This window comes from Leiobunum rupestre, chromosome 9 (assembly GCF_980474605.1).
Source record: "Leiobunum rupestre chromosome 9, qqLeiRupe1.1.hap1, whole genome shotgun sequence".
Taxonomy (NCBI): domain Eukaryota; kingdom Metazoa; phylum Arthropoda; class Arachnida; order Opiliones; family Sclerosomatidae; genus Leiobunum; species Leiobunum rupestre.
The window spans coordinates 39,605,378-39,624,099 of NC_143392.1; positions in this window are offsets into that span (position 1 = coordinate 39,605,378).

Consider the following 18,722-nt stretch of genomic DNA (forward strand, 5'->3'; position numbering starts at 1 on the left):
GAGTTTGGAAGTTCTCTCCCCATTGGTTGAAGGTGTTTTCCCTTGAGCTGTTGGGTTTCCCGTCCCATAAAAACTTGTTGAGGCTAACGGTAATAATAAGTAATACGGAGCTGTTGGCATGAGGAGCTTTCCACCACCCTCCTACGCATTGTAACCCGGCCACCTGAATTAAATACTTTAAAAGTCGCTTGATGACTTAGGCCTAAGGTGGTGCCTTGGGTATTAGCCTTGCAGATTATTATTATTATTACATAAGAGACCATAAATTAGACCTATAGACGTAATTGCAGTTTTCTAAAATGGCGTGGTCTTTGTAGAAATAGCTCTCAATTAAAATTTAACGCGCGGAATATTTGGAACTGGCACACTAATTTCCAATATAATTAGAAACGTACATTGAACTACCTTATCATGTATTAATTAACGATAAGTATATAGCAAACTACGCTTTAGCAGACGACATAGCGCTATTCGCGCCACCTTTTATTCATTAATCGTATTAGCCCTTTAAAATATCCAAACGATATAATCTGTTTAAGGAATATTTCTACGCAATCAATAGTTAAAAAGAATTTGCTTTAAGGGGAGAGACAGTTGCGAGACGTGGACGGAGGGGTGGATCTCCGTCGCGTGCAAGAGCTTAATTGTGTTTCTTCAGTGGTTAAAGACGACCATTTCCCAGCAAATAATGATTTGCCTGTTGCTCCTCTATCGTTCTCCGCTCAATGTTTGTAGAACATTCGCTATAAAGAACAACGTCAACCGCTCGTTTTTCCTTTAAATTATTCTCCTTCGGTACTTGTTGCTAGGAGTGTACGCGTCGCAAATATACGGCCCAGGAATATAACTGGGAAAGGAGGAATTCTTAATGGCTGACTCGTGCCCGAATTTCTCTCTCGATTCGGCGTGTTTTCTTCGCTCTTATTTTTGCAAAATACCGCTTCGTGTTCTCTCCCGAATTTCTCGTCCCACTATTTCATATTTTCTCAACACTAACTCAACTACGTATGGCTCGCGTGAGAATGTTTTTCTCGCTACAGCGGCTCTACCCCCGTTAGAGCGCTTACCCTTCCTTCATCTTAGACCCTACGTCGACGCCTTTCAACGTTCAGATGTTTCCTTTCTTTAGTTTCGTGGAGATTATTTATAAAGATTTAAAATGCCAATGCGCTAAATTAGTGCTTTAATAAACCAAAATACGCGAATACGAATAATCCCCTTGAGGTTCGATTTAATGATTTTTTTATACAAGATGGCGCCACAGCTTTGGTGGGTTTTGTTACGCAATAAAACTGATTCTGGCTCTATTTTATGTAAAAACAATTAACCAAATTCAAAAAAATTCGACATAAAAGAAACACAACGCTACTGACTTGGCCCTCGACCTCCTAATGCATCAAATTCCCAATTGACAATCAAATAAATAAACTTGAACTTTAATACTTTGATGAAGTTTAAATTTTGTTTAAAATGTACGTTTTAGACTGTTGGTGCCATCTGGTAAGACTTACTATATTTAAAAATGGACCTCTAATGGCCTTAACTCTGATTAAAAGGTTCTTCTTCTTTGTGAAATTTTTATCGATCTATTTTTTTATTCAATTTATTTCTAAATTTTAAATAATACATATTATTAGAAACTAAAAATACAATGGTAGTTTTATAAAACCAAAATATTATTAGAACATGCTAATCACGCACTCAGCTGTTAAAAATATAGTTGAGATTCAACTTATCAGAAATTTCCGACGAACTTTCTTCCTTTTCTTTGCTGACGACAATTTGTACATTTCAGCTAGCTTTGTAAATTAATGTTCAGCAAGGAATTTAGGAAAACTGCAATGAGCTAGTGGTCATGATAAGGTGGGTCTTTTGTTCCAATACAGAGCATACTCGACCACTTAAATTATTCCCTGACCAATTTAAGTACGTTTCAGGAGTACTCTAGAAGTACACCGGAACTGTAAACTAAAATAAAGAATTAATAAATAAATAAAGGCGGAAAAAGCTTCGAAACTTGATAAGAAGGGGAGTTTAGTCTAAGTATTTCCTAATGACGGAGGGAAAATATTCCCGTTCACGCGAGCCACTCGTAAAGCGTTCCAGAGAGAACAGCGTGCAACCTGTTACTTAGCATGCAACAGGAATAAATAGGCGATCCAACGAGAGTCTTAGCTGACGTTCGCCGCGATTTTATATTATTTATACCATCATTAAACGTAAGGTATTAGTAATCGTTCATTTAGCTTAGTGTGGACGGGAATCTTAAACCGATTGAGGTTGAGATTAGTCGAAAGGGTACGGCTACGTCGACGTATAGATTGTCAAATCGTCCTTCTCATTTGGTAATTTCACGCCACGTCGATAAGATCTTAATTTACCTGGGCGTTAATCTCGAAGAGTCGAAGTCGAAAAGAAAACAAGGCGAGTCGCGCTGCCAGATGTTGTTTAATAATTTGCGCGTGAGAAAAGAAAGGAACTTAATTGAAAAAAGTCATTTGCATATTAAGAGGATATTTCGAGCCACCCGGCAACAATGCAGCCTTCCTCTCTATAGGGTGTACGGGCGTGTGTTGGCAGGCAACCCCGTTTTAGCGCATCATTCATGGGCTGGCGCCTCTCTTTTGCAGCCGTTACTGGCCGGGGAAAATCAGAGCGCTCCAAAAATGATGAATGCATTTGGTATAGTGGCAGGCCCCAAGAATTCGTAGGCTGGACCGCGGCGTCGAGCCCGTGTTGGGAAAGACTCCAGGTGTTCCTCCATCTTCTCCCCACATCCTCTCCATCCTCTCCTCATCTTCATCCCGGTCTTCCTTCCTCCCTCCAGGAAAGGGAGTTTCGCTATAAATGATTTCATTTTTCTCCACTCACACCCCATTTCGCGCGCGTATACGAGAGAGAGAGGTACGGTGGGAAATCCCGTTTCTTATAACTTACCCGCTGTTTCAAATAAACGCTAGGAGTGAGTGTAGTTTGCGTCCGTTCGAATCTATCGTCTTTCGCCGTTTAGTCAGTCTCGCTACGTCCCCGTGTACCCGCAATGTTTCATTTGATTAATTTAGAGAATTTAAAAGATTAAAAACCGGTGTTGGACGACGCATTCTCCCCATTGGAGTTATTATGATAATTTTTATGGATTGCTGTTATTAATGACGTTACGTCTTTGCTTTTGGAGGGGTAAAAAATGGGGCAGACGCTCGATAGTGGTCATTTTTTCCTTCAAGTACGCTCGGATCGACCGAATTCGCTTATCAAAACATAGCGTGCTACACGACTGTTATTGTAAGATCAAGTTTTTCCAGTTCTTTTTCTGGAATTGCAGTCGTTTCTTTTATTTCTCCAGACCGGGTTGGCGACGTAGACAGTCTACTAGTAACACATGGCCTGTGAAAACGGGCTGGTCTATTAAGGTCTTAAAAGCGCCGTTTTCTCCCTCTTACAGCCTGGGGACCTCTACTTCGAGATCAAAGGACCACGGTTCAGCTCTAACATTTTTATCCCAATCTCTTTAGAACGACGCCATCAGTTGATAATTATGTCTAGCATGAACGTGTCAGTTTCCTTATATTTACTTATATACAGGGTGTTACAAGAGTTTAGGCAAAATTTTAAGGAGTTGTAGGGGGTGAGTTGAGAAGAATGCCTGTTTTTCCCCATTTTCCTACGATGAGTTAAAAGAGCACCAGAGAGCTTCAAAGTGTGGCCTACTAGCCCCTGGAAGTAGGCTGCAACGATCGCAAATTGAATGTCCGAAATTCGCCGTAGTGAGAGCGGAATATATGCACTCTGATGAGTTGGATAAGTCAGACGACTGTGTGTCTTTTCTGCTGGGCTTGGGGACTGGGTGTGCCGGATGGCAGGATATTCTTGTTACGGAAAGGCTACTTGGTCGTTGGGGGGGGCTTACGGTTAAAAAGGACAAATTGATCTCTTGACATTTTGGTTGTGTTGGTTGTACATAGTCAGTATATTGGTTGTATATATCATCCTTTAAAATTTTTAATTTTTTAAATTTTTCAATTTTTTAATTTAATTTCATTGTTTTTATTTTTGGCGCATTTTATATTTGTATTTAAAGTGCTAGCGTATTTCGTTTTATGTTTTTTCCCGCGAATCCAGTAAATGGTTTCCTCCCTGTTATAAAAGGGATTTGTATTTTAAAGGGAAAATAAATATTCATTCATTCATTCACAGCAGGGACTCTAAATACTGTTTAAGTTTACTTTTTATTCTGGTTACCTCGATTTGTTTACCAAGTTCTTTTTTACCTATCACACGAACCCAAACCTTAATGTTCGCATTTCTGCCATAAGTTGCGTAATAAGTATGAGTATATTATCGTCCTTTGTAGTGATATATATAACACCTTTCGCCATATTTAAACACTAGGGGATCTATGCTTATTTATACTTTTACTGAGAGCCATTTTTATAATAACCACACATTTTGGTCGACTTTAGACTAAGTTGTTAGACCTAATAGAGTAGACTCGCTCTGTAGCTTTAAGCTATGGCCGTCATTTTGAGGGCAGTTTTTTATCTATAGGAAAAAGCATAGTGGTCGTCATAGTTAATCGAATAAACGTAACCATGGTTTCCAATTTAAAGGGCTGCGGATAGACGTTTCAATAAAATACGGGAGGTCACGTGTAATTGTTTTTTTCTACGTCTCTTGCTAAAGTTATTGAAGATAATAAAGATTTTGGAATTCTAAATCCACGTGCGAAACGCTCGTGCCAATAAAGTACTAAAAAGTTTAAGCTCGTGGGGTAGATAAAACATTTTTAAGTTTAATTTTTTATTGCTTTATTATATGGAAACGCATATTGCTTTGTGTTGAAACGTTGCGTACGATATTAAAAAGGCCCGTGCATAGAAAATTTCTTCAAATAATTTCTGGCATTTTAGTTATACGATTTCTAACCACTAGGTTTTCTAGGTTTTCTAGGCAACGGCAAAGGTTCGACTTTCAAAAGTCAAGACCCACCAAAAATTTAGCGTTGCAAATATTGCAAACTGTTGAATTTTGACAAATTTTGAATGTAATTTGCTTTTTTTACCTAATTTTAATTTCCAGAATTTAAGAGAAAGAAAGGTGAAAATGATGTCAAATCCTTGCTGATAAGAGGGGTTTTCCCCCGAGCTCTTCGGTTTCCCCATTTCCATAAAAACTATCAATGCTAACGCTAATAGTAATTGTTTTGAGAGATTGGCCCGCGTGGCTTGAAGGGCTTGCACTCTCATACGGAATTTAACCCGTCCACTTGTAATTGACTTCACAAGTCACTAGTTGACTTCAACCTGTGTGGCTCCTTGGGTATTAGCTTAGCTGATAATTATTACTATTTCCCTTATGAAAAACCTCTATAGAAGCGCTTAGAGCAAAAATGGGGTTGAATGTGGTGCTATAGAGTCTATATATTTCTATAGATATTTCTAGGTTTCCTTATCTTTAGATCTTTCTAAAGAACGAATTTTCTGTTAGAAAATGTAGAACTTTTTAAAGGCTACATAAAATATCTCATAGAATATGGTAGAAATCAACATAGAGGATTGGGAAAATTCTCTATTCATTTCTTTATGTGTATCTATAGAGACCTGAAGAAATAACTGCCTTCTTGTCTATAGAATTCAATGACATTTTTTCGTCAGTTCACAAATAGCTATTGATAATTATTTCTAGAAAATGTCTCACTTAAGTAAGTTATAAGCTTATGGTGACACGCAAAATATCCCAAAAGAAAGAAGCAGACGCGTATCTTAAATTATTGCGCAATAATCATATTTCGTGTCTAAGCCTATCTCCGACGCACGCGATGTTCGTACGTTCTTTGTCGGGAAAATTAATTAAATCAGAGTATATTAGTAAACGGTTATTCCACGACTTACGCGTCGCCAAAACATATTAATCTCGAGAGCGTAGAGACATACCCGGTCAATATTAATCCTAACCTACATTTTTATCTCATTCTCAGAAATGTTTTCCAATTAAGAACTCCAACGACGCGAAACTCCCGACTCCTTATTCCAATTTAAAAGTGAAATGAACGCGTGATGTCTGTATTTGTCGCTCTGCCAGCGTATCTAGTTTCCCTTTAGCCTTTATGGCCTTTGGTATAATTTCAATAATCAAGCGCTCTAAAATCCGGTGGCACGGTTTGAGGATAAGGAGCCATGCTGGTAAAGGACCGCTCTATTTATTATAAATATATAAATATATATATATATATATATACATATATATATATATATATATATATACATATATATATATATATATATATATATATATATATATATATATATATATTCTACGCAGTCCCCTTTTAGCCTATATGGGCTACGCCTTGTAAAATAGCTCATCATATTCTGGCGGCGCTAGTGGCATTCTAACTTTCCAAGACGGGGTGAAACTGCTGAACATCTTCCTTCGGGCGTGAAATTAGGCGTCGCTTTCTCGAGCCGGCGCTTTCAATTATTCCGACCCGTATTTTTAATCTTCTAATTAGATTCGTAATATAGTCCTCACCACTACCGCTTCCTCCAAAGTCCTTCTAAAAATTGTCTCGTAAATCTTTGCAATGGTCGTGCTATGTTATTTGTTTTCGTCTACCATTAACAAAGACGTCTTTTTGTCAAAAACCGATAATTAATAAGCGGTCTTTATTAAATTTAAAAGAATATATATACTTTTTAATGGTCAATTTTAGCCAATGGGATGCTACCTGAAGCATTAACTAGGACGGTGTTACCCTGAATTATTGAACGAAGAATATAGTCCTTTTTTTTTCAATAATAAAAGTAGCTCGTTAAGGTAAGGGCCAATGTCTACCCAGCCGATTGAATGTTCCAATTAGAGTAATGAAAGTTTTTTTTACGCTCATCCAATTTCGAAGGCAGGAGAGGGGATTGAACCGTGCTTTTCCCACCGACTAGATTAAGTCACCTATTTTCCTCGAGGTTTCGACTTGATGAATGTCAGCCATTCGTACAAGATAGTTCGATCGATATTGTTATTTTTGGCAACTTTGCGTGGCGTCTATCTCAATTATTAGGGTGTTTTTAAGCTAATATTTTAGTCTCTTATAAACGTTATTAGCCTACAAACGTAACGACAATACAGTCTCTCTTTGAAATCAGTTCGTTGGACAGCGAATCTTTTTCGGTAATATTAGTCAGGCTCAGTGTTGGGCATTTTCGTCAAAGAGCCGCTCACGCTCACGTCTTTTTGAGCGGTAAAATTTTCGCTCCTCTCTTTACGCTCCTTTTGAGTGGTAAAATTGGCGCTCCTCTCATTTTTGTTTTGCGCTCTTTTAAAAAGATATTTTACCGCTCATTTTCGCTCATAATAACAAATCAGCTCACAATGAGATGAGCGGTGCCCAACACTGGTCAGGCTATCCTACAACAGAGTCGTTTGAAACTCGAATAATTCTTGATCCCAGACAAACTGGACCGCGAAACCGTGAAACGTTGGTCTACTTCGTTAAGCGCGGGTTTTCAAAAGGAGATTGTTCAGTTTTCTTCATAGCCGCTAATGGTCTCGTAGCGGAAAGACGATGGCTCGATTTCTCCCTCGGATGACCCTTGACGGACAACGAGACTCGGGATCAGTTACCCCGTAGTGTCCGCGGAGCTTCCTAGACGAACCCGTTTCGGAATTGCCGCGCTGGTTGGACTGAGCTTAATGCTCTTTTGTCGCTTAATACGTTTGGCGGGCGGGAGATGTTGAGCCGTTCTTTCGCGTCATTGGACGAACAAAAGCTTATACGCCGCAAAATGTCAGTCGTTTCGGATTGCCGCTTAACCTCGATCTAGAGAGCCAAGCTCTTTTCCCTCTAAATGGGGCTTTCCTGTACTACCGAAATTGCCTTCCGCAAAGCGGTGGGAGGGTCCCCTCTTCGCCCCGTTAGATTTGGACGCTCGTCAGTGACCTTTCGCCGGACGCGGACATTTTTTACCCATAGATGGCACTTTGGGACGTTTCCCTCCAAGATGGCCGTCTCTAAAATGGCGCTCTTTATTGCCATTACCGTTTGATTCCGGGAATCGCGAGGTCTCGCCGTCAGAGGGCTTGCTCACCCCTGCCGACGGCCCATTCATCGCTTACACCGTGCTATAACTTCTCTCCCTCCATTCAATTTGAAGGCACCAAATTAACTCTTGTCCCTATGATGTGTCCGACGAAGGATGGTCCGACGAACTTAATTTAAGAATTGATACCTTAGTGACATGATCTGAATGCCCATCACCTTAAATCAAAAGTATATATGAAATGATTGGGTGGAAATGGGTAGCGTTGAGTTTTCAACTTGCCCTTTCCATAAAAACTGGAGGGAGCTGTTGGCACCCCATCACTCTCCTAAGCAACTTAAAGGGCCACACCGGCGTTTGAAATTGACCTGTTTCACGCGCTATTTTCCAGAATAGGATTGGTTGAATTTGCTACCCTGTTCTAAATAGATGTTTCTATAAAATAAAATGATAAAAAATTAAAAAATAATATGTTGCTCTTATGTCACAAAACACGACTTTATTAGTATATTCTTCACTCGCGCGATTTTCACGCGCACTAGAAAAACCTATATTCCTCGAGACCGTAGCGCGCGCTCGAAGACATATTATATTTCTTACTTTTTATTCATTTTATTTTGTAGAAATATCTATTCGGGCTGAATTTTCAAATTACGGTGTGGCTGTGGCCCTTTAACCAGCAGGCAATAGATAACGTAATTGAGTCTAGGATGCGGCCTAGAGTATTGGCCTAGCCTAGCTTACGAGAGTATACGCATCTGACTTTACTGCTAATTTTATTGGATTTTGAATTTTCAAACCTAAAATCTTAAAGTTATTATACACGGTTCAGAAATTCAAAATTCTGCATAATCAAGGCCGTTTTATGGGGGTAGGTACATTTGTCCGAATTTCAATCGTCCGAACGGTGGAACAAATGTTCGAATTTCATTCGTCCGAACCGCCGAAATAACAAATGTTTCAATTGTTCAAATTGGTCAACTTGTTTGTTTCATTCGTCCGAATCGGTAGCATCACTTGTTCGAATTCTGTCGCTAAATTAGTATTTCTTATTGCTGTTTTTTTTGGTCCGGATTTTTTTTATTGCAAGAATTAAAAATAAAAAACTACATTGTAAATATCGTTGTTTGTTAGTAAGTGGGAATTGCGTTGAATGTTGTGGATATTTTAGGTTAGGTTAGGTTAGGTTCACGTTAATGTTACTATTTTCTTATATTAACAATATTTAAAAAAACAACCAATTCCTAATGTTCTAAAAAACGGACAAACGATTATTCGAACAAATGAAATTCGCCAGTTAAGTTAACATAAATTGAACGACTAAATCACCAACAAAAGTTGTGAAAATTTTTTCGGGCAAATGAAATACGTTTTCGGACATACGATCCTGTTTTCCGGCATTCGGACAAATGGTCATTCGGACATTTGTTGTACTGTTCGGACGAATGAAATTCGAACAAATGTACCCAAATCGTTTTATGCAATAGGCACTGTGCCCAGGATCTATGAAAATTTGAGCAAGTATAAAAATTTCTTCTTAGAAGTAGAGCCTACAAAGGTCTTACTGCTTAGGGCCTATGAAGGTCTTAAAATGGCACTAACAATTGTAAGTCAAATAGTCAAAATCGTTCAGATGATAATTCTAAAAATCGTTTCGTTGAGGTGGTAGTTTTTACAAAGAGTTCCTACTAGATTCAGCAGTTCAAATGGCTAAGAAATTCACAAAAATTGTGATTTTCTAACGCTATTACGGATAAAAAATACCATTAACAATAAATATCCTTAAATGGCCTCACCGGCGTTTGAAAATTTCAGTACGAATTTAGCCCGTGGTACACTCTTTAAAAAAAGGTTATTCTCAAACCTTTAATGGTTTTTTCTGGTCTTATATTTAACACCTTAACAGGTTTATAAAGAACGTTATTCTACACCTTTAATTGTATTTTTCCCTTTAGGGTGTTTTTACCCTGTTTGGGGTGCTTTTGTCCTCCGTTTTGGTTCCTTTATTACACCGTTTGTGGTATAAAACCACCCTCTTCAGGGTTCGTAGTAACTCCCTTTAGGGTAATAGACTACTCCTTTTAGGTTACTGAAGATTCTCTTTAGGGTGTTACACTACTGCCTTAAGGGTTCTACAATACTCCCTTGTTAAACTACTCCCTTTACAGTGTTAAACTACTCCCTTTACTATACTTAACTACTGCCTTAAGGGTTCTACAATACTCCCTTTAAAGTGTTTAGCTCCTACCTTTAAAGTAATAAAATACTTCCTTCAATGTGTTAAATTTATCCCTTTACAGTATTAAACTACTCCTTTTACAGTGTTAAACTACTCCCTTTGAAGTGTTAAACTAGTACCTTTAAAGTGTTAAACTACTCCCTTTAAAATATTAAACTACTACCTTTAATGTGTTAAACTACTCCCTTTACAGTGTTAAACTACTCCCTTTACAGTGTTAAACTACTCCCTTTAATGTGTTAAACTACTCCCTTTACAGTGTTAAACTACTCCCTTTAATGTGTTAAACTACTCCATTTAATGTGTTAAACTACTCCCTTTAATGTGTTAAACTACTCCCTTTAATGTGTTAAACTACTCCCTTTAATGTGTTAAACTACTCCCTTTAATGTGTTAAACTACTCCCTTTTCGATACTTAACTACTGCCTTAATGGTTCTACAATACTCCCTTTACAGTGTTAAACTACTCCATTTAGGGTACTAAACTACTGCCTTAATACCAGATGTTAAATAACTCCATTTACGGTGTAATATATCACCGTTTCTACACTTAAAGTTTCAAGTTTTAAATTTGGGACAAGAGAAAACCATTCAGGGTGTATACAGTATAATAACCCTAAAGAGTGTTTTTTATATATTTTAGGTCCTAGCAATTACGACCAATCGTTGTCCGGAACTAGCGCGTTAAACAGGTCAAATTCGAACGCAAGTGTGGCCCTTTAAGTAATGTAATTTATACGTATTTTGGCATTAATATGAGTATGAAACTTTTTGAGCCTACTACCATTTGAAACCCGCGAAGAACCCGCGAAGATACCCCAGAAGATTATTTCCCCTAGCTACAAAAACGTGAACATTGTTTCACTTAAAATCTGTAAAGATAATAGGAGCGCTATCAAGTCAAGAGCGGTTGGAACAGCCTCAGGGCCACATAAAAATAAATGAAAAGACGTAAAAAAACGACCGTTCGTACCGTCACAGTTTAAATCGTAAAATTTAGTTTGTTTGCTTTTCCTCAGTCCAATTTCGAGTCGACTTTCGGTTCCAGGTTTTTTTTTCTTTTTAAATTTGTAAGACTTAGAGTCCAAACAAGTTGGTCGGGCATATAATACGTTTCGCGGCTTTATCTAATTACGAGTGGCTTTTGTAGGTGAGCTATAGCGGCCCCGTCTACATCGTAAACGCGATTCTAACACTCGCGTTCTACCTTAGTGGATTATATATCAAAAAGGAAAAATAAATTCGCTCATAAAACGTTATTCTTTTCTGGAAGTACCTAAGTAATCAACCGGCAGCTAAACCTTACTTTCTCAAATACGGACTTCACCTCCGTGGTTGCCTTTGAAGACGCTGTACGGTAATAATATCTTATCTACACCGTCCTTAGATAACAAAATTACCCAAGATCTTGGGAAAAATAGAGGGGTGGTAAAAAAGTCAAGTTTTGTCACGGAATACGACTTTAGCAATCTTTTCAACTGCTTTGAGCCCGCTCGTTTTCCTCGGCTATTCTTTAAAGCTACGTTGCGCCGTAAAAACTTATTTATATTAATGACGACGTGAGGTTTATCATCCTGGAAGGCACCCTGAGAGATAGTTACCGCGGAATCAAGCATTCACGGCCACCGTTGAGGTATAGTATATTAACTGGCACCCACGTTTATGTTTTTTCCCATCGTCACCGGTAGATGGCGCGCTTCTGCCCTTCCTCCTTTACGATCTTATTACCGCTATCTTCTGGAAATGGTCCCGGAAATATAATCCCGCTTATCACTACGTGTTCGCACCTGTAAATGGCTTTGCTCTTCGGACACGCTGTTAGTTCGTCCACTTATTTCGCTTAAAAGGACCAGGATATGAGAACATCAACAAGTAGCGATGGTGTTACGAGTCGTGACAGTTTTCGTTAAAAAGCTTAAGCTCCCGTCGACTTATAGAAGCGTTATTCTTAAGGGTTTAAGTGATGGACGGAAGGATTTGTGGCCGTTCTGCCACTTTTGTTAGTTCGAACGTAGCTCAACTTGTTAAAATGTTGCTCTTACGTCACAAGTCCCAGCTTTATAAGTGTATTCTTCGCACGAGCAATTTGCACTAGCGCTAGATAAACCTATATTCCTCTGGCGACTGTAGGGCGCGCTTCTAGCCTTGTAAAAGTAAAAGACTGTGACGTTAGAGCAACATTAAAACAAGAAGGCCACGTTAAAAATATCACCGAGAATTACAATTAGTTTATAAGTGTATACTGTTCATTTTATTTAATAGAAATATCTATTCGGGCCGAATTTTCAAACTACGGTGTGGCCCTTTAACCAGCAGGCAACCAGAATTAAATTCATTAGAAGTCAATGGATAACTTGAGTCTAAGGTGCTGCCTAGAGTATTGGCCTAGCCTAGCTTACGAGAGTATACGCATCTGGCTTTACTGCTAATTTTATTGAATTTTGAATTTCCGAACCTAAAACTATAAAGTTATTATATACACGGTTCAGAAATTCAAAATTCTGCGGCATACGTAATTACAATTAGTTTATAAGTGTTAACTGTTTCGCGGTTTTTAGTTGACTTGGGGCTCGATTTTAGGTCATTTAGGGGTGCCCAATTGCTCGAAACATAGTAAATGGTCATCTCGACCTTCAAAGTGGGTATCTCAACCTTCAAATTGGCAATATCGACCATCAAAGTGCACTCTTAAAAAAATAGGTGTATTTTCAAACCTTTAAGGGTTTTTTCTTGTCCCATATTTAACACCTTAACAGGTTTATAAAGGATGTTATTCTACACCTTAAAAAGCAGTTTTCCTGCTAGGGTGTTTATTTACACTGTTTGGGGTGCTTATGTCCTCCGTTTTGGTTCCTTTGTTAACAGTTTGTGGTATAAAACTATTCCCTTCAGGGTTATTATCTACTCCCTCTAGGGTACAAGACCACTCCTTTTAGGGTACCAAACGACTCCCTTCAGGGTTCTACAATACTCCCTTAAGGGTTCTATAATACTCCCTTTAAAGTTTTATAACTACTCCCTTTAAGGTTCTAAACTACTGCCTTAAGGGTGCTACAATACTCCGTTTAAAGTGTTGAAATACTCCTTTTAGGGTACTAAACTACTGCCTTAAGGGAGCTACACCCTTACCAGGTGTTAAATCACTCAATTTACGGGGTAATATAACACCCTTTATACACCTTTTCAAGTTTTTAATTTGGGACAATAAAAATCCCTTTAGGGCGTTTAAATTAACATTAAAGAGTGTTTTTTTACAGATATTACACCCTTAATATACCATTAAAACACCTTTTTTTAACAGTGTGGCATCTCAACTGTCAAAGTGGGCATCTTGACCTTCAAAGTGGGCATCTTGACCCTCAAAGGGGCAAACTCGACCTTAAAAGTGGGTATCTCAACCTTCAAATTGGCAATCTCGACCATCAAAGTGGGCATCTCAACTTTCAAAGTGGGCATCTTGACCTTCAAAGTGGGCATCTCGCTCTTCCAAGTGGCCATCTCGATCTTCAAAGTGGGTATCTCAACCTTCAAATTGGCAATCTCGACCATCAAAGTGGGCATCTCAACCTTCTAAGTGGGCATCTCGACCTTCAAAGTGGCCATCTCGACCTTCAAAGGCGCATACTCGACCTTCTAAGTGGGCATCTCGACCTTCAAAGTGGCCATCTTGACCTTCAAATTGGCAATCTCGACCATCAAAGTGGGCATCTCAACCTTCAAAGTGGCCATCTTGACCTTCAACGTGGCCATCTCGCCCTTCAAAGTGGCCATCACGACCTTCAAAATATTCATCTCGACCTTCAAAATAGCCATCTCGACCTTCAAAATATCCATCTCAACCTTCAAAATTTAAATTTTGACATCCTTGGTTTAACGGATGAAATAATTTTATTATAAGGTTCACAGGGATCATTAGCAAACTGTGGCTTTAATGAAGTCAGCTCTGTAGGTAAAGAATGAAGCGAAAGTGTCCTATAGGTCCGAACCCAACCACTCATTTTATAGAAGAATAAACTTTGGGAAAGATATATGTACTTTTGGAAGTGGGTAGATTGAGAAAGGATATTTAATGCGGAGTAGACGCTACGCCGAGAAAGAGAAACGCGTAAATCGGCCTGTAGAGGGCGTAGAGCGGTAGCGGGTAGCGTATTCCGGGGTACGTGCCATTGCATGGAAACGCGCCAAAGCGATGACCGAAAGCCCGCTCCGTGCGCCGAGAACGTGTTTGCATATTAGGAAATTGTAGGCAGTAAAAAAATTCGGTTTGTTACGGTCTAGCCTTAGTTTCTTAGATAGGCCCTTCGTATTAAGGAAGAAAATGAAAGTTTTTCTCGAAATGGAAATGCTTCCCCCTTCTTAGCGCCATCTTCCGGCGGTGGGGGGCACGGCATAATCACGTAAAACCATAAAAAGTGACTGCCGGATTAGACCTTTTCGGAGAGTCCGACCAGCACGTTCCAAGAAGGGGATGAAACAACTTCGCTAGCTACAGGTTGGATCCCCCTTTGCTTTCCTCTTCTCCTCGCTACCCGAGACTCTAGATAGATTTTTCATGTTCTTTATATATGGAAGTGGATGGAACTATAAACAGAGAAATAGTTGTTTTTATTTTGTTTGCTGCCAAAGTTAGATTTAGGGAGGAAACCGGAAGCGTTTGTTTTTTAGACACTTTATGGACGTTAAAAAATAATCTCGTTCAATTAAAGGGGAACGGCCAAGCTTTTCCAAATATGGCCTTATTTCCGTATCAAAATGAAAAGAGACTTAAAACGGTTTTGAAATTCACAATTTATTCATTTAAAAAATCCAACGTTTCGGAGGAACTGTTCCTCCTTCTTCAGGGATTTTTACAAGTCTGACAGTATAATGGTAAAAATTTGGGACGAAAAAATATTTATGCGCTTTATACATATTGTGGCTACTGTTCTATAGCCGCGAGCGTTTTTTCCCGAAGGCGAGTCGACCGTCGAAGGGTTATAGGAGCAACGGACTCGATATCCTCGGAAATATTGTCGGAATGGGGGATTCTGCGAGAGGAGGAATCGGTTTGTTGTGTGGGAGAGGGTGAGGACCATCAAAACATTTAAAAAGTGGAGATAACGTGGATAAGTTAAAGGGGCCATCGTCACGGTTTAAACATTGCGCAGATTTATTTTTTAAAATTTCGATGGATTCGCGTACATTAAAATGTGTTTTATGTAATCTTGTTTGAGCTAGTATGTCTATTGAGTCCCACCTAGCATTATGGCCAAAAACACGAAGGTGTTCGCTAAGGGGAGAATTATTGTACGGGTTGTTTATATTTTTGTATTCTTTAAACCTTTGATGAAATGGGCGACGGCATTGCCCAATGTAATAATCACCACATTCACAGGAGATTTTATAAATGATGGCCTTGTCGAGGAGGGCAGTTGGTTCTTTGTTATTACATAATAAAGCTGACAATTTGGGTGGTGGTAGATAAATAGGATCGAGACCTACTGATTTAAGATTTTTGGCTATTTTTTGAGAGAAGCCAGGATAAAAGGGGATACATGCTGGGATGAAAGATTTTTTACGTTCTGAAACTACAGGAGCTAGAGTTGTGCCGAAACTAACGGTATTAGATAATTTCTTTGATATTTTTATTATTATGTGATCTATTTGGGATTCTGAAAAAGAATGATTTAAAGCTGTGGATTTAACTAATTTTAATTCGGAGGAAAGGAAGGAAGAATTGGAGGAAATGGTGAAAGCGCGGTGAATTAATGTTGATAGAGGACTTATTTTTTGGGAAGGATGGTTGCATGATTTCACGTTTAAATAAGATAAGGCATTGCAAGGCTTACGATAAACTGATGTTTCAAATTGGAGGGTGGCCTGGTTGTTATGTATAAGAATGTCAAGGAAGGGCAGTTTGCTGTCTTGTTCAGTTTCTATGGTAAATTGAATGGCTGGATTGATTGAGTTTAAATGATTGTGGAATTCAGAAAGACAAGCTAAGCTATGGGGCCAAACGCAAAAGGTATCGTCATAAAGTACCGTCAGTTTCCACACAAATCTAGCTCCTGTAGTTTCAGAACGTAAAAAATCTTTCATCCCAGCATGTATCCCCTTTTATCCTGGCTTCTCTCAAAATATAGCAAAAAATCTTAAATCAGTAGGTTTCGATCCTATTTATCTTCCACCACCCAAATTGTCAGCTTTATTATGTAATAACAAAGAACCAACTGCCCTCCTCGACAAGGCCATCATTTATAAAATCTCCTGTGATTGTGGTGATTATTACATTGGGCAATGCCGTCGCCCATTTCATCAAAGGCTTAAAGAACACAAAAATATAAACAACCCGTACAATAATTATCCCCTTAGCGAACACCTTCGTGTTTTTGGCCATAATGCTAGGTGGGACTCAATAGACATACTAGCTCAACCAAAATTACATAAAACTCATTTTAATGTACGCGAATCCATCGAAATTTTAAAAAATAAATCTGCGCAATGCTTAAACCATGACGATGGTTAGGGATTGCAATCCAGCAGGGTTTTCAATCCAGCTGGATTTTTGCTGGACCGACATCTATCCAGCTGGATCCAACGCGGATCCAGCAATTGTTATATTTTTCAAAAAACCAAACAATTTTATCAAAAATGACCAACAAGTTGGAAATCCAAAATATACCTCTCCTCGGAAGTTTTGCATGGAGAACGAACAGGCGTTTTTTTGAAAGGCGATGCTAGCGTCACATGGCTGTCGTACTGTACTTAATAGCGTAATCAAATTAAACTTATCCTGTTATTCCTCCATGGTATGTCTATGATATTATTTATATTCAATTAGTAGACGTGGCAGTCATTGGCTCAGCGTAAAGGAAGACGGACTTTTCCCAAAGTTGTTTGTATAAATATCGTTGCAACATAATTTACCGTAACCCTAAGCACTCGGCCCGTCCCAAAAGTAAAAAAAAATTAGGAGTTGGAGAGAAGAAGCCCCATACATATAGAACACACACAACATTCACCCATGTCTGAACACAAACACACAGTACACAAAACATTAAAAAAACACGAATTTGAATACAAACGTTCGAAAGTTGGTTTACAAAAACTAGTAAATCCAAACCGTCGTTACGGTGGGCGTTAACGTTAAAAAAATATCAGATATAACGAGGAGTTTAGCCGTTACACCGGTTTAGCTCTGGTGAACCTTTTCCAAAGTTCATGAAATTACCAACGCGGTGAATACACTTTGCCAACAGACACACCAAACAATTTTAAAACCCCTCGTGAGAGCTCTGTTATGGAAAATTCTTATTAGAAGTAGGAATTATAAAATATTAGTCTTGAAGTATTTTATAGGATTAAATCAATCACGTTTGTATAATTTGTAACGCTCGTGGGTTGGAGGTATCTATCTACATCAACTAGTTAAGGAGATTCTTATTGACATCTTGGAAGAATAAGGCAGACGATTACAAATAAACCAGACTGTAAATACTGGCAACAGCTACATTTTATTAATTATTAAACCACATACATTAATACAAGAGGCTTTTTTTTACTTTTCGGGAAGCACAATCTTAAGAAACAAATGGTATTGATGGCCTTGTCTCATGCAGGGCCCTGGCGCACCTAGCAAAGCGGAAACGTTCACTTTTGTGCCATTCGCGTCACGCGAATCGTGATTCACGTGCCAATTATTTAAAAGTTAATTACTTGCGAATCCGCATCGCTGGATCCAGCACGTGGTGCTGGAACCAGCAGACCGAAAAATGTGCTGGATCCAGCTGGATTGCTGGATGAGGGATCCAGCAATTGCAATCCCTAACGATGGTCCCTTTAACTTATCCACGTTATCTCCACTTTTTAATGTTTTTATGGTCCTCACCCTCTCCCACACAACAAACCAATTCCTCCTCTCGCAGAATCCCCCATTCCGACAATATTAGCCTCGCGCGCGAACGAGGATATCGAGTCCGTTGCTCCTATAACCCTTCGACGGTCGACTCGCCTTCGGGAAAAAACGCTCGCGGCTATAGAACAGTAGCCACTATATGTATAAAGCGCATAAATATTTTTTCGTTCCAAATTTTTACCATTATACTGTCAGACTTGTAAAAATCCCTGAAGAAGGAGGAACAGTTCCTCCGAAACGTTGGATTTTTTAAATAAATAAATTGTGAATTTTAAAACCGTTTTAAGTCTCTTTTCATTTAGTTTTTCACAATGTACTTCTCTTCACTTCCGTATCAAAAGATTAACGAGACGTTCAATAAACTAACACGTACCTTTTTTGTCTTGAAAAAATAGCTTTTGGCCCAAAAAGTTGAAACGAAAAATAACGCCAGGTGTTCGGGTTTGAATTTTCGCCGCCATCTTAGGGGCTGCCGCCAGCGCCCCTAACCCCGTATGAGTGATTTGCGAACTATCCTAACTTTTAAAATCGCGCAATTTAGGCTTAGGTATCTTA